The sequence below is a fragment of the Macrotis lagotis genome, chromosome 6, assembly GCF_037893015.1.
Source record: "Macrotis lagotis isolate mMagLag1 chromosome 6, bilby.v1.9.chrom.fasta, whole genome shotgun sequence".
NCBI lineage: Eukaryota > Metazoa > Chordata > Mammalia > Peramelemorphia > Peramelidae > Macrotis > Macrotis lagotis.
In genome coordinates, this window is record NC_133663.1 from 122555248 (window position 1) to 122569279 (window position 14032).

Consider the following 14032-nt stretch of genomic DNA (forward strand, 5'->3'; position numbering starts at 1 on the left):
CAAAGGAGAATGCAATGATTTTTCAGCTGTTTATTAATAGTATAGCAGAAAAATGTCATTTCTTGGAACTTATATCAATCAGATAAAATGATTGAATCTTCATCAGTTATTTGTTGGAATAAAATCAAGTCATCTTAATAGTACATAGTGGATCAATGTTTCCAGCTTTGAAAATGAACATCTTGGCTTTCCCTTGGCATTTATATGGGAGTAAGGGATCATTATTCTGTGACAATGTTTCATTCTATTGACATTTATAAACAGTTATGGCCTCTATGTACCTGTGTATTTGAAAGTAATCAATAAAACTCACACATGTATATATACATATAAGTTTGGGGAATGAGCTTCTACTGTCTGTTAGAATAAAAGTGTGTTTCTGGCTGGTGGTGAGTCTGTTTCTTATAGGGAGCTATTTCAACTTCCGAACCAATGAGAGATATATTAGTCTTTCTGAAAAACCAATATTTCATGAATCAACAAATTATAATATGTATTTACTAAACAATTGATAAAATTAATGAAAATTTTAATTATGTTAATTTTGAAACTAGGAATCAAATGATTACTAAATTGTTGATAATTTATAATGTTTTGTGGATTTTCCCAGGTCAGATGTTGAAATTTGCTTTTCCACTAATAAATACTTTTGTTGAAATCAGAATGAATTTCTATAAATCACCTTTCATTCTTTAATTAATGTATTTATAAGATGAATTTGAGGTAGAATATTTTTCCTCCTTCCTCTCAATTTCTAGGTCATGGTTCACCTCACCATGAGGATGAATGAAAGCTCTAAATTTTAAGTATCTTTCTAATCTTGTTTTTTCCAGATTGTAATTTAGAGCACAGTTTTAGAGAAAATTACCTGACATAGCTGAAGAACAGTTTTCAGTGCACTGTTCTTAAATCAAAAGAAGAATCACAGTTCCTAAATGGTGAACTGGATGAACTGAGCAATAGTAATTCTGTCAAAAGGAAATTAGGAGGGAGGATTAAAATGAAGATATTGAATGTAAGCTGCTTGTGGGTAAGGAATTTTTATTTGTGAGGAAGTAAGTGAAAAAGGACCTATAATAAAAATCTGTATTGCTCCTTTTGATTTAGAATTTGTTGCCTCAGGAATATTGGCAAGAATTTTAGACTTGTAGACAAAAGACCTTGGTTTAAGTACTGACTGCCATTTATAAACTCTTTGATTTGGGTGAAGTCATTTAATCTACCCTGGTCTTTCTGTACATATGAAAAATGACAGGACAGACTAATAGATCTTTGAAGTCTCCTCCAGTTCTGACATTCTGTGACTCTCACTGTGACTTATTTTATGGTCACGAGTACTGCTATATTTGCTTGAAGAGAAAGCAACCACTGTAAGAGGAGCTCAACTGAAAAAAATTTTATCCTCATCTCTACCTTGCTTTCCTCAAATCCCAGCAAAAGTCTTGTCTTCTATAAGAAGTCTTCCTATTTTCTTTGAATTGTAGTCTGTTGATTATGTCCAATTGTCCTGTACATACCTTTTGGGGGGCTTATAATTATTTGCATGTTATCTCATCCTTTAGACTGCAAGTTCCTTGAGAACAGTTGCTTTCTTTGCCTTTTTTTGTATGCCCAGTGCTTAGCAGAGTTCCTAGCATACAATAGACTGTTTTTACATATTAGCTCTTAATAAATGTTTCTTGACTGACGTTAAAACCATTTTTCCAAACACAGATTCAACTAGAAACAACTAATTGGTATCTTGAGTATCAAACTTTTTAGGTAGTTCAGGTTCTTTCCTCAAGAATTTAGGAATTAAGTGGCTCTTTTCAAAGCAAAAAAAGTCAGATTAAAAATTATCTCTTAAAAAAAAGTTACAACTTTCACTAAAAGAGTCTTTATTTGTTCCCAGGTACTATATAAGCTAGAGACAATCAATCTCATAGAGCCCATAGATAGTAATTGCTGTCAGTAACATAATCTCAGAACACAAAGGATAATTAGGAAAAAGAAGAGATAGGAATACTCTCAGGTTTCTGCTCAATCTTCCTTGCATTAGAAGACCATTATTATGATAATGTTGTCAGTGGAACATCCATGTCAGTTATAGGAATACAAGTGCAAGACTAGCCTTTTTTTAACAAAGTGAAGGAAAAGTTTATCCAACCAAACCTTGCTACTCCATTATGAAGAAAATTCAGAGAAACAGTATTAAGATCTGTTTAACTGGCTTTATTGAATCAAGTTTTTTTTATGTACTGTTTCTTTTCTTATTGTTTATTTTTCCTTAGTTACATTTAAAGACAATTTTAAACAATCGTTTGAAAACTTTAGTTCCAAATTTTCTCCATTCCTTCCCCTCCTCCATTGAGAAAGTAAGCTATGTGATACAGATTGCAAATATGTTTATATAATTAATATAAATAAAAATTTATATAAATATAAAAATTTCCTTAATAGATATGATGTGAAAAAAACATAGAGCCCCCCCAAAACAAAACTCATGAAAAAGAAAAAAAAATGTGTGCTTTTTTTTTGCTCTGGGGATGAATAGAATTCTTCATTATAAGTCCTCCAGAGTGGTCTTCCATCACTGTATTACTGAGAAAAGTTGCCATTCCCAACTGAATAACCTACAATATTGCTGTTATTTTGTACCCAGTCCATTTCACTTTGCATTAATCCATGTTTTTCAGATTTTTCTGAGAACATCCTGCTTATCAATTATTGATAATAACAGAATAACATTTCATCATAATCACAAAGCACAATTTGTTCAGTTAGTCCCCAGTTGATGGGCATCCCCTAAATTTCAAATTCATTGCCACCAGAAAAGAGCTGCTATAAATATCCTTGGGGCATATAGGTTCTTTTCTTTTTGTCTTTTTCCTCTCTTTTTGGAAACAGACCAAATAGTGTCAATGCTAGATCAAGGGGGATGAATGATTTTATAGCCCTTTGGACATAGTTCCAAATTGCTCTGCTGAATGGTTAAAGCAGTTAACAAATTCACCAACAGTCCATGAATGTGTCTCATTTTCCCCACACCCCTCTCCAGTATTTGTCATTCTTCCTGTCAGTCCAATAGGTATGAGGAACTACTTCACAATTATTTTAATTTGCATTTCTCCAATCAATAGTTAATCAGTATGGGTTTTTTTTTTTAAGATGGATATACATAGCATTTATAACCTCATCTGGAAACCATTCATATCTTTTGATAATTTATAAAATGGGGAATGACTATTCAAAATTTTTTTCATAGCTACTATAGTTAACTGTATTTTCTTCCATCTTATTCCCCCATGCACAGTTATTCTATTCTCTCTCCTTTTACTCTGTTCATCCTCAAAAGTGTTTTGCTTCCTATTAAACCTACCCTAATTTGCCCTCCATTACATCACCAGCACCACCACCACCACCACCACCACTGCCACCACCTTTCTCTTATCCACTTACCCTCCTACTTTCCTAAAGGGCAGAATAAATTTCTGTACATAATTGAGTGTCTATATTATTTATTATTTTAACCAATTTGGATGGGAGTAAGGTTCACTCACTCCCTCTCAGCTCCCCCCCTCACACTCCATTGAAAAATATTTTTCTTGCCTCTCTTATATGAAATTATTTATTCTATTCTATCTTCCCCTCTCCTTAACTCCCAGTATATTCCTTTCTAGCCCCTTAAGTTTATTTTTAGATGTCATATTTTCATATTCAACTCACACCTGTTTATTCTATGTATGTATGTATGTATGTATGTATGTATGTATGTATCTATCTATCTATCAATCTATCTGTTTTATTGCCCTTGGGGCACAATCCCAAATTGCTCCCCAGAAATGGTGGATCAGTTTCCAGCTCCATCAACAATGTATTAGTATCCCAGCTTTCCCACATCCCTTCCAACATTGCTCATTGTTCTATCTGGTCATAGTGACCAATCTGAGAGGTATGAGGTGGTTGGTACATTACAGATGCTCATATGACTATGGACATCAATTTCTTCATATGTAAATTACCTTTGCATTTCCTTTGACCATTTTTCAATTGGGGAATGGGTTGTTTTTTTTTTTTTTTTTATAAATTTGACTCTGTTCTCTGCATATTTTGGAAATGAGTCCTTTGTCAGAAATACTAGTTGTAAAAATTGTTTCCTAATTTACCATGTTTCTTTTGATCTTGGTTACAGTGGGTTTTTTTGAGCAAAAGCTTTTTAGTTTAATGTAATCAAAATTGTCCAGTTTGCTTTTAATGATGTTCTCCATTTCTTCCTTGGTGATAACCTGCTTCCCTTTCCATAGATCTGACAGGTAAACTATTGCTTGATTCTTCTATCTCTTTTACTTGATTTCAAAATTCTTTTTGAGTTCTTCCATCATCTAAGATCAATTCATATTTTTCTTGGAGACTTTGGATGTAGAATCTTTGATTTTGTTAGTTTCTCCTGAGTATGTATTTTGTCTCCCTTGTCACTTCTTTTTTTTTTATAAAACTGAAAATATTACTTCCTTTGTCTAAATGCCTTTGATAGATTTTCCTTTATAAAACTTATTTAGTTGGAAGCTAAAAGGACCTTTCTGAGGGAAATGGATTAAGAGTGGGAAAGATGATTTTTGAGCAAAGAACAGTTCTAATCTTATGTAAACCATTGCTTTTCCTCCCCTGAGGCATCATAGAGGATAGATTCTAGGGGACTGCCCCTTTGATTCACCTTTGAGAAAAAAAACAAGATGTTAATTTTAGGGAAGAGATTTTTTATTATTATTATTATTGTTATTCTAGAAGAACATTTGAAGAGACTGGTCAAGAATGGAACTGAGTAGTAGTGGGTTTTTTTAATGTTGTCCTTAAAATATATATTAACAAGCTGTAGTAATAAGAGAAGCAAAAGAAATTGAAGGAATCAGAACTGGCAATGAGAAAGCAATACTTTCACTCTTTATAGATGATATGATGGTATACTTAGAGAAACCAAGCAAATCATCTATAAAATTCCTTGAAACAATTAACAAACTCAGCAAAGTAGCAGATGAAAACAAATAAATTTAAATTTAGAAATTAAAAAAGGGGCAGCTAGGTGGCATAGTGGATAAAGCACTGGCCTTTGAGTCAGGAGTACCTGGGTTCAAATCTGGTCTCAGACACTTAATAATTACCTAGCTGTGTGGCCTTGGGCAAGCCACTTAACCCCATTTGCCTTGTCAAAAACCTAAAAAAAATTAAAAATAAAAATAAATAGAGAAAACATCATAATATAATAATATACTTTTTTAAATTGATTTTTTTCATAGGTACATGTATATTTTAAGTTATAAAATTTCCTTCCATCCTCCTCCCCTCAGCTGTGAATAGTCAGGTTAGCTCTGTACATGTATATTTTGGATAAATATATTTACATATTAGTCATTTTCAGCATGAGGAATTAGGATTAAGGGAAAGAGATACATAAAAAGATAATTTTATAAAGTATTTTACAGATTCTGGAGGGTTAGTTTTTTGCTTTGTTTTGTTTTGCTTTATTTTGTTTTTCTTCCTCTGAATGGGGATAACATTGTCTATAGCAAGTCCAATAAGGTTGTCCTAGCTCTCTGAACTCCTGAGAAGAGCTGCTTCTATCAAGGTTGAAGTTTGGCATCAACATCTCACAATGTCGCTATTAATGTGTACATTGGTCTCATGGTTCTGTTCCCTTTGCACAGCATCAGATCCTGTAAGTTATTCCATGCCTCTCTAGAGTCTGACCATTTATGGTTTGTATAGAACAATAATATTCCTTAGTATTCATGAACCATAATTTGTTTAGCCATTCCCCAATTGATGGGCATCCCCTCAATTTCCAATTCTATGCCACTACAAAAATAGCTGCTATGAATATTTTGGAAAGTGTAGGACTTACCCATTTTTTATAATTTCTTCTGGATATAGACCTAGAATTAGAATTGTTGGGTTAAAGGGTATTAACAGTTTTATTGCTCTTTGGGTATAGTTCCACATTGCTCTTCAGAGTGGTTGGACCAGTTCACAAGTCTACCAACAATGCATCAATATCCAAATCCTCCCACAACCCTCCAACATCCTTTTTCTCATCTTGGCCAATCTGATAGGTATGAGGTGATACCTCATTGTTGTTTTATTTTGCATTTATTTAATCAGTGATGATTTAGAACCTTTTTCATATGATTATAGCTTTTATTTCTTCATTTGAATGCTGTCTATTCATAGTCTTTGACCATTTATCAATTGGGGAATGACTTGCAACCTTACAAATTTGATAAAATTCTCTATACATTTTAGAAATGAGACTTTTATCAGAACTCCTAATTGTGAAGATTTTTTCCCAGCTTTCTTCTTTCCTTCTAATTCTGGCAACTTTCATTTTATTAGTGCAAAAGTTTGTTAATTTAATATACTCAGTATCATTTGTTTTGCATTTTATTACGTGCTCTAATTCTTGTTTGGTTATAAATTTATCCCTTTCTGTAGTTCTGATAAAAGAGTTTTCTTGCTCTATTAATTTATCTATGGTATTGTCCTTTATGTTTAAATCCTGTATCCATTTTGACCCTATTTTGGTATAGGGTGTGAGATGTGCATCCATGACTAGTTTTTTCTTTTTAATTAAGGCAATGGAGTTAAGAGCCCAAGGTCACACAGTTAGGAAATAAGTGTCTGAGGTAAGATTTGAACTCAGGTCCTCCTGAATACAGAGCCGGTGCTCTCTATCTACTGCACCACCTAGTTGCCCCTCCATGACTATTTTTTACCATACTATTTTACAGTTCTCCCAACAAGTTTTGGTGAATAGTGAGTTCATATCCCAGAAATTGATGCCATTGAATTGTCAAATAGTAGATTCTTGTACTCATTTACTGCAGTTTCTTTTGAACCTATGCTAATCCAGTGATCCATTACTGTATTTCTTAACACCTACTAGGCAGTTTTGATGACTGTTGCTTTATAGCAAAGTTTTAGATCTGGTAGAGCAAGGGCACCTTCCTTTATACTGTTTTATTATCATTTCCCCTTCTATTCTTGCTCCAGAAGAATTTTGTTGCCATTTTTTTCTAGCTCAGCAAGATAGTTTGGTATGGTACTGAGTAAGTAATTTAATTTGGTTAGAACTGTCATTATTAGCTTGTCCTAACCATGAGCAATTGACATTTTTCCAATTATTTATATATGTCTTTATTGCTGTATAATTTTGTTCATACAGTTTCTGGTTTTGTCTAGGAAGGTAGATTCCCAAGTATTTAATGTTTTCTATCCTTACTTTAAATAGAATCTCTCTCTCTGTATCTTGTGCTCTTGGGTTTTTTTGTTCATATATAGTAATGCTGATGACTTATGTGGGTTTATTTTATATCTTGTTTCTTTGCTGAATTTGTTAATTGCCTCAAGGAGCTTTTTAGATGATTTTCTTGGGCTCTCTAGGTATACCATTATATTATATGCAAAGACTGAAGTTTTGCTTTCTTATTGCCAATTCTGATTCCTTCAATTTCTTTTTCTCTTATTACTATTGCTAGCATTTCTAATACTATATTGAATAGTAATAGTGATGATGGGCATCCTTGCTTCATGTTTGATTTTATTGGAAATGTTCTATTTATTCCCATTATATGTAATTGTTGTTGGTTTTAGATAGTTACTATTTATTATTTTAAGGAAAACTCCATCCATTCCTAAACTTTCTAGTATTTTTAATAGGAATGGATGTTGGTTTTTTCAGAATCTTTTAAGATAATTATATGATTTCTGTTGAGTGTTTTCCTTATGTTGGACCATTGCTGCCTACCTGGTATAAATCCTACCCGAATACAGTATGCTGTCCTAGTAATAACTTGCTGTAGTCTCATTGCTAAAATTTTATTTGAAATTTTTTCATCAATATACATTAGAGAGATTGATTTATAATTTTCCTTGTCTATTTTCATTTCCTGGTTTAGGTATCAGCATCATGTTGGTGTCATAAAGGGAGTTTAACAGAACCCCTTCCTTTCTATTTTTTAAATTGTTTATGTAAAATAGGAATTAATTGTCCATTAAATGTTTGGTAGAATTTGCTTGCAAATCCATCTGGACTTGGGATATTTTCCATATTTAAGATTTCTATAAATGTTACTTCAAATTGTACTGTAGTAGAGAATTGTGGGATAGAATGATTGGTGGACTACAGTGGCAGGTCCGAATTCAACATTCCTAAGTTCAAATTTGATCTCAGACAATTGTTACTTATGTGATCCTAGGCACGCCACTTAACCTCTGTTTGTTTTATCTATTGGAGAAGGAAATGGTAAATTAATCAAGTTCTTTGCCAAGAAAATCCCAAATAGGGTCATGAAGATTTATATATAACTAAAATAACTGAACAATAAAAAAAGAGTTATATTCAGGACCTTGGGAACAATGCTAATTTAGATACTTCCCTTTCTAAATTTGGAAATCCCTAAATGTTAAATTAAATAAGTTCTGGCAGATATGCTTAAAATCACTGAGTAAAGTATTATTTTTTTTTACAGTATCTACTGTGAGTATATCAAATTGTAAGTCCATTTTTCTTTTTTCACCACCATATTCCAGTTTTCTTGCTTCTTCTTGAAAATCTTGGGATGAGTATTTTCTTAGTGACTTATATTCATCTAGCTTTTAGTTTGGTGCCTTGCCCATAATATTTATTTGTGTTTATTGATTTATTGATTCACAAAAGCTGCCTGTGCCACATATGAGAAATCAAAAAACCTATATTATAATCTGTACTTCTTTTGAATTATCCCCATTTAAGGATCTGTTTAAAACAAGACCATTTTCCCTATTTAAGAGCATATATTTTTATATGTATATACATATATATGTATAATATATGCATATACACACATAGATGATGTATACAATTTCTTTTCTGACATTAAAAGATTTAGTAGTGTTCTTTGTGGATAAAACAATTTTATTCCTTAAATTTGCTCCATTTCTCAATCTGATACAGATCACTCTCCCTTAGCTTAGGGGCAACTTAGTTCTTATAATTTATTCTGAATACATTGCAAAACAAGGAACGTAGAACTTTTAATCCTCAATTATCAGGCTTGCTTAAAATTTTTAACATTTTCATTGTGTTTTAGATTTTTTTTAAAACTGAATCCCTTTGGGTTATAATTACAATTAAGATCTTTTCCAAGTATGCCCAATTTTCAATATATGACTTTTATCAGATGGCAGAATTAGGAGCAAAGGATGAAATTTGCAGAAAGACAGATTTAAACTTGATGTAAAGAAAAAAAAATTGCTTCTTAACCAATTAGAAGTATTCCAACATGGAATGTAGGCTAAGAGAAAAGCAACTCACTTAGGAGTCTGGAAAAAGAATCTTGTAGTTACTACTCAGTAACTCAATAATAGTAAATAACAGTAAAAGTTACTTCTCAGGTAACTAAGTCTACTGAATAATCAGCCTGAGAAATCAATTTTAGTTACAAGATTCTTTCTCCAGTCTCCTAAGCAGGATGTTTCTAAGACTCCCACAGCAGTTGTTGCATGAACACATTGTATATAGAGAGAAGCAAGAGGGCATAGGGAAGAATGGACTGATCTTGCAGTTAAGATGACCCATATATATATATATATGTATATGTATATGTATATGTATGTACATATTTATATAATGTAGTTTGGTATAGTTAGTATAGTACAAAAATATATAGTATAATATGATATGATATAATAAAACTTAATCATCCTTCTCTGAAGGGAAGTCAGTGAATCCTAGTCTAGCGCCCTCATCTTCCCTTACAACTAAAAATGCTTCATATAATTTAGCTTTTCGAATTCATAACATAATACAATATAAAATATCATAGCATAAAAACAAAATAGCAATTCTCTGGATATAATCCAATTCGCAAATGTCTTTCCCGAAATGTAGCAGGGCAACAAGGTGGAGTGGTGGGAGAGTACTCTATCAGAAGTCAGGAAGACTCATCTTGCTGAGTTTAGATCTGGCTTCAGACACTAACTGGGTGGTCCTGGGCAAGTCAATTTCCTCATTTGTAAAATTAATTGGACAAAGAAATGACAAATTGATCTAGTATCTTTACCAAGAAAACCTCAAATAGGGACACAAAGAGTCAGATATGAAAGCAATTAAACAACAGCAAACAACAACATGCACAATGTAGCGACCAGAACAGAAGATAAATACTTAGGAATAGTCCAATCAGAGCATATCACAAAAGAGCTGACAATTTCTGCATCTGCAGCACTGTCCCTCATAATGAAGTTGTGAACAACCCTTGCTTTTCCAGATGCTATTACATACTGGTGTCTCAGTTTGAGTTTAGAGTACTTTAAAAACCTCAGCTTTTTTTTTGTACTTAATTCTAATAGGTAGGGTTAGAGAAAAAACTGGAGCTATGATTTCGGTAGCATAAGATGAGAATCATACAATGAGAGGATGATATTAATTAGTGTTTATTAAAGGAGCCAGGGAATAGATGAAACTATAGAGGACCTAGAATGGAGGAAGAAACATTGAGCATTTCAGGCATCTTCTCATAAGGATAGATCATAATTTTTTAGGTTTATGTCCTTGTTGAGAAGGAAATGGCAAACCACACCAGTATCTTTGTTAAGAAAACTCCAAAGGTCCTTACAAAGATTCAGAAATGGCTGAAGACAACTGACCCACATTAATATTATGGCCTTGGGGAAAAACAAAGAAAACAAAACAAAATCCTTACTTCAGTATAACTACTGCTTATTTTTTTGAGCTCTAGCATTCATACCTTTGCTTGGTCTCTCCATAATCCTAATATAATATAATTCCCTTATTCATTGGCTGACACTGTCTCAGAGGATAAATGTTTCATCTTCATCTCAGAAATCCATGATCTCTAGTGCCATTTTCTTAGATTGAAATGTCTGAATAGGATTTAACAATACTGACTAATCTGCATAAGGTTTTCCACTGTACTTCTGTTAATTTAGGGAAATTAGCAAATTCTACAAAGAAGTAGTACCCTAAATAATTGCCATGTTCTCTTTTCCCAAAATTCAAAACTATACACACATTTAAGAAGTGTGGTGTGAATAACCTTTTAGAGAAATTATAGGTAGACATAACACTGGGATGAGAAGTCAGTGAATTCTTGTCTAGCTCCCTCATCTTCCCTTAAAACCTGCATTAGTCTAAAGACTAAAAAATGCTTTATATAATGCAGCTTTTCAAACTCTAATCCATATATCAATTATGTTTTCATTTAGAAATCAAAGAGATTCATACCCATTTGAGCCTCTTGCTATTCTGCAACCTCTGCAAATATTACATGGGTGACAGTAATGCCACAATTCAGACATCATACCTGTTTAAGATAACATCCATTTTGTCAAATGTTAAATATTACTGAGTCTAAGTGAACTAAAATTCTTTCTCTTCTAACAAAGATGGCAGAGAGCATCCCAACTATCTAACACCACTTCTATTTGAATTATATCCTCACTTCTCAGTAAATACCAAGGTATCATTTTAATTTTCACCTTAAAAGTAGCTTTAAATATTGTGCAAGTCTTCTTGTAAGAGCAACACCAAAAATATTAGCTCATATATGTATGTTTGTATAGATATATCTAAATACATAATCATGAATATTTCATGTATGTTTATATATATATATATTAGAGAAATTTTCTTTTATTTTAGTCTGAATAATGAAAAAATGAGAAAGGAACTAAGAGGCTATCAATGATAACAGTATTTAGATGGGGGGGCAGATTATAATGCACATTAGAATATCATGAATAGCTATAATCAAAAAATTAACCACTAAAAAAGGGACTATAAAATGTGTTTGGAAAAAAAAGTGCAAAATATGACAGCACTTGACCTGCACTTACCAGAATGTCATTCATCAGTCATTATGGCCTCATCTTTTGGCATTATTCCATTTCAATTATCAGAGACTAAAATTCAGAATAAATATTAAGATTTGTATGACCTTGCACAAGTTATTTTTATCTCTTTGATGAACAGTTTGTCTATAAAATGAAAAATTGGTGTAGTAAATCTCTAATTGTCTATTTAAATCCTAATGTTCTCTGATCTGTGTTGATTATTCCCCATATATTAAGTTTTAATTTAACTAATTTTGATAGGATTTACTCAAAACAGTTTCATTCTTTTATCTATTCCTCTTTTGAATAAATAAGTATTGCAAAAAGGGCTATTTCTAATAGATCCCAAGAAGAATTCATTGAAATATTTTGCATTTTTATTCAATTTTAACTAACTATATTTATTTGGTCCTCCATGAAAATCCTCCTCCAATATATCTTTTTGTCAGGAAAAGGCAAAAAATCTCTCAAAGGCTAAGACAACAGAGTACAAGTACTAGCAGTCCCTACCCAGTGAGAAAAGTTTATACTTCTGGTTCACTAACTAACATGAAGGTTTGTTCATTTCAGAGGTTCAGCACTAGAGTGATAGTTATTACATCAGGAATATTTTTACTTTAGCAATTACAAACCCATTTGATATGTCCTAAATGTGTTTAGATATTTATCAGGAGATAAAAGTGATGGATATTTTAAGTATGATGCCAAATACACACACACAGACATAAATATACAGATTCTGAAGGTTGTGTGTGTGTGTGTGTGTGTGTGTGTGTGTGTGTGTGTGTTGTGTGTATGTGTATGAGTTTTGTTTTGTTTTCCTTTCTCTGGATGGGGATAACACTGTCAATAGCCAGTCTAATACAGTTGTCCTAGCTCTCTAGACTGCTGAGAGGAGCTGCTTTCATCGAGGTTGATTATCTCACAATGTTGTTGTTAATGTGTTCAATTGTTCTCTTGGTTCTGCTCCCTTTGCTCAGCATCAGATCCTGTAAGTTATTCCATGCTTCTTTAAAGTCCAACAATTTATGATTTCTTATACAATAATAATATTCCATAGTATTCATGTACCATAACTTGTTTAGCCATTCCCCAAATGATGGGTATACCTTCAATTTCTAATTCTTTGCCACTACAAAAAAGAGCTGCTATGAATATTTTGGAAAATTTGGGACTTCTCCCATTTTTTATGATGTTTTTCCTGGATATAGGCCTAGAATTGGAATTGTTGGGTCAAACGGAATGAACATGTTTATTGCTCTTTGGACATAGTTTCATATTGCTCTCCAGAATAGTTGGATTTGTTCACAATTCCACCAACAATGCAGCAACGTCCCTATCCTCCCACAATCTCTCCAACATTGATCATTTTCCCTTTTTCTCATATTGGCCAATCTGATAGGTGTGAAGTGATACCTCATGTTGTTTTAATTGGCATTTCTCTAATCAATAATGATTTGGAGCACTTTTTCAGATGGATTTTATATGTATACACACACACACACACACACACACACACACACACACACACACACATATATATATATATGTCTTTAATTTCTTCATTTGAAAACTGTCTATTCATATACTTTGACCAATTTTCAATTGGGGAATGCCTTGTGACCTTATAAATTTGATGCAATTATCTATATTTTCTATCTTTTTTTTAGAGCATTATAACATCCCATTGTAGGTACATGTCATAACTGGTTCTGATATTCTCCCTCCTCACCTTTTTTGAAGGGGATAATTGTTTGGTGTTGGATTTTTTGGAAAGCAAGATATAGAATCACCATATTCTCTTCCCCACCCTGAACCTATCTTGAATTGTCACCTAGTCACTCCCAATAAACTTTTCATATACTAGCATAGAGTTCCCTAAAAGCTTAGGGACAGCAGCAATCATCTTCATCTGTCATGGCCTAGTGATGGTTCTGCTCATTGTCAAGGGCCAAGAGTCTTGACTGAGATTTCATAGGGCTTCACTGAATTAAACACTTCAGTGTTAGAACTAATGTCATTCAGCACACACATCAGGAGTAAGACATTTCTAGATTTTGATTTGTAACTCAAAGTGAAAAAGAACTGTTGAAGAGTTCAAAATGGATACCATTAATTATCGCTTTTTTTAATTAGGCAAGACATTTTTCATTTTAAAGTTGTCGTT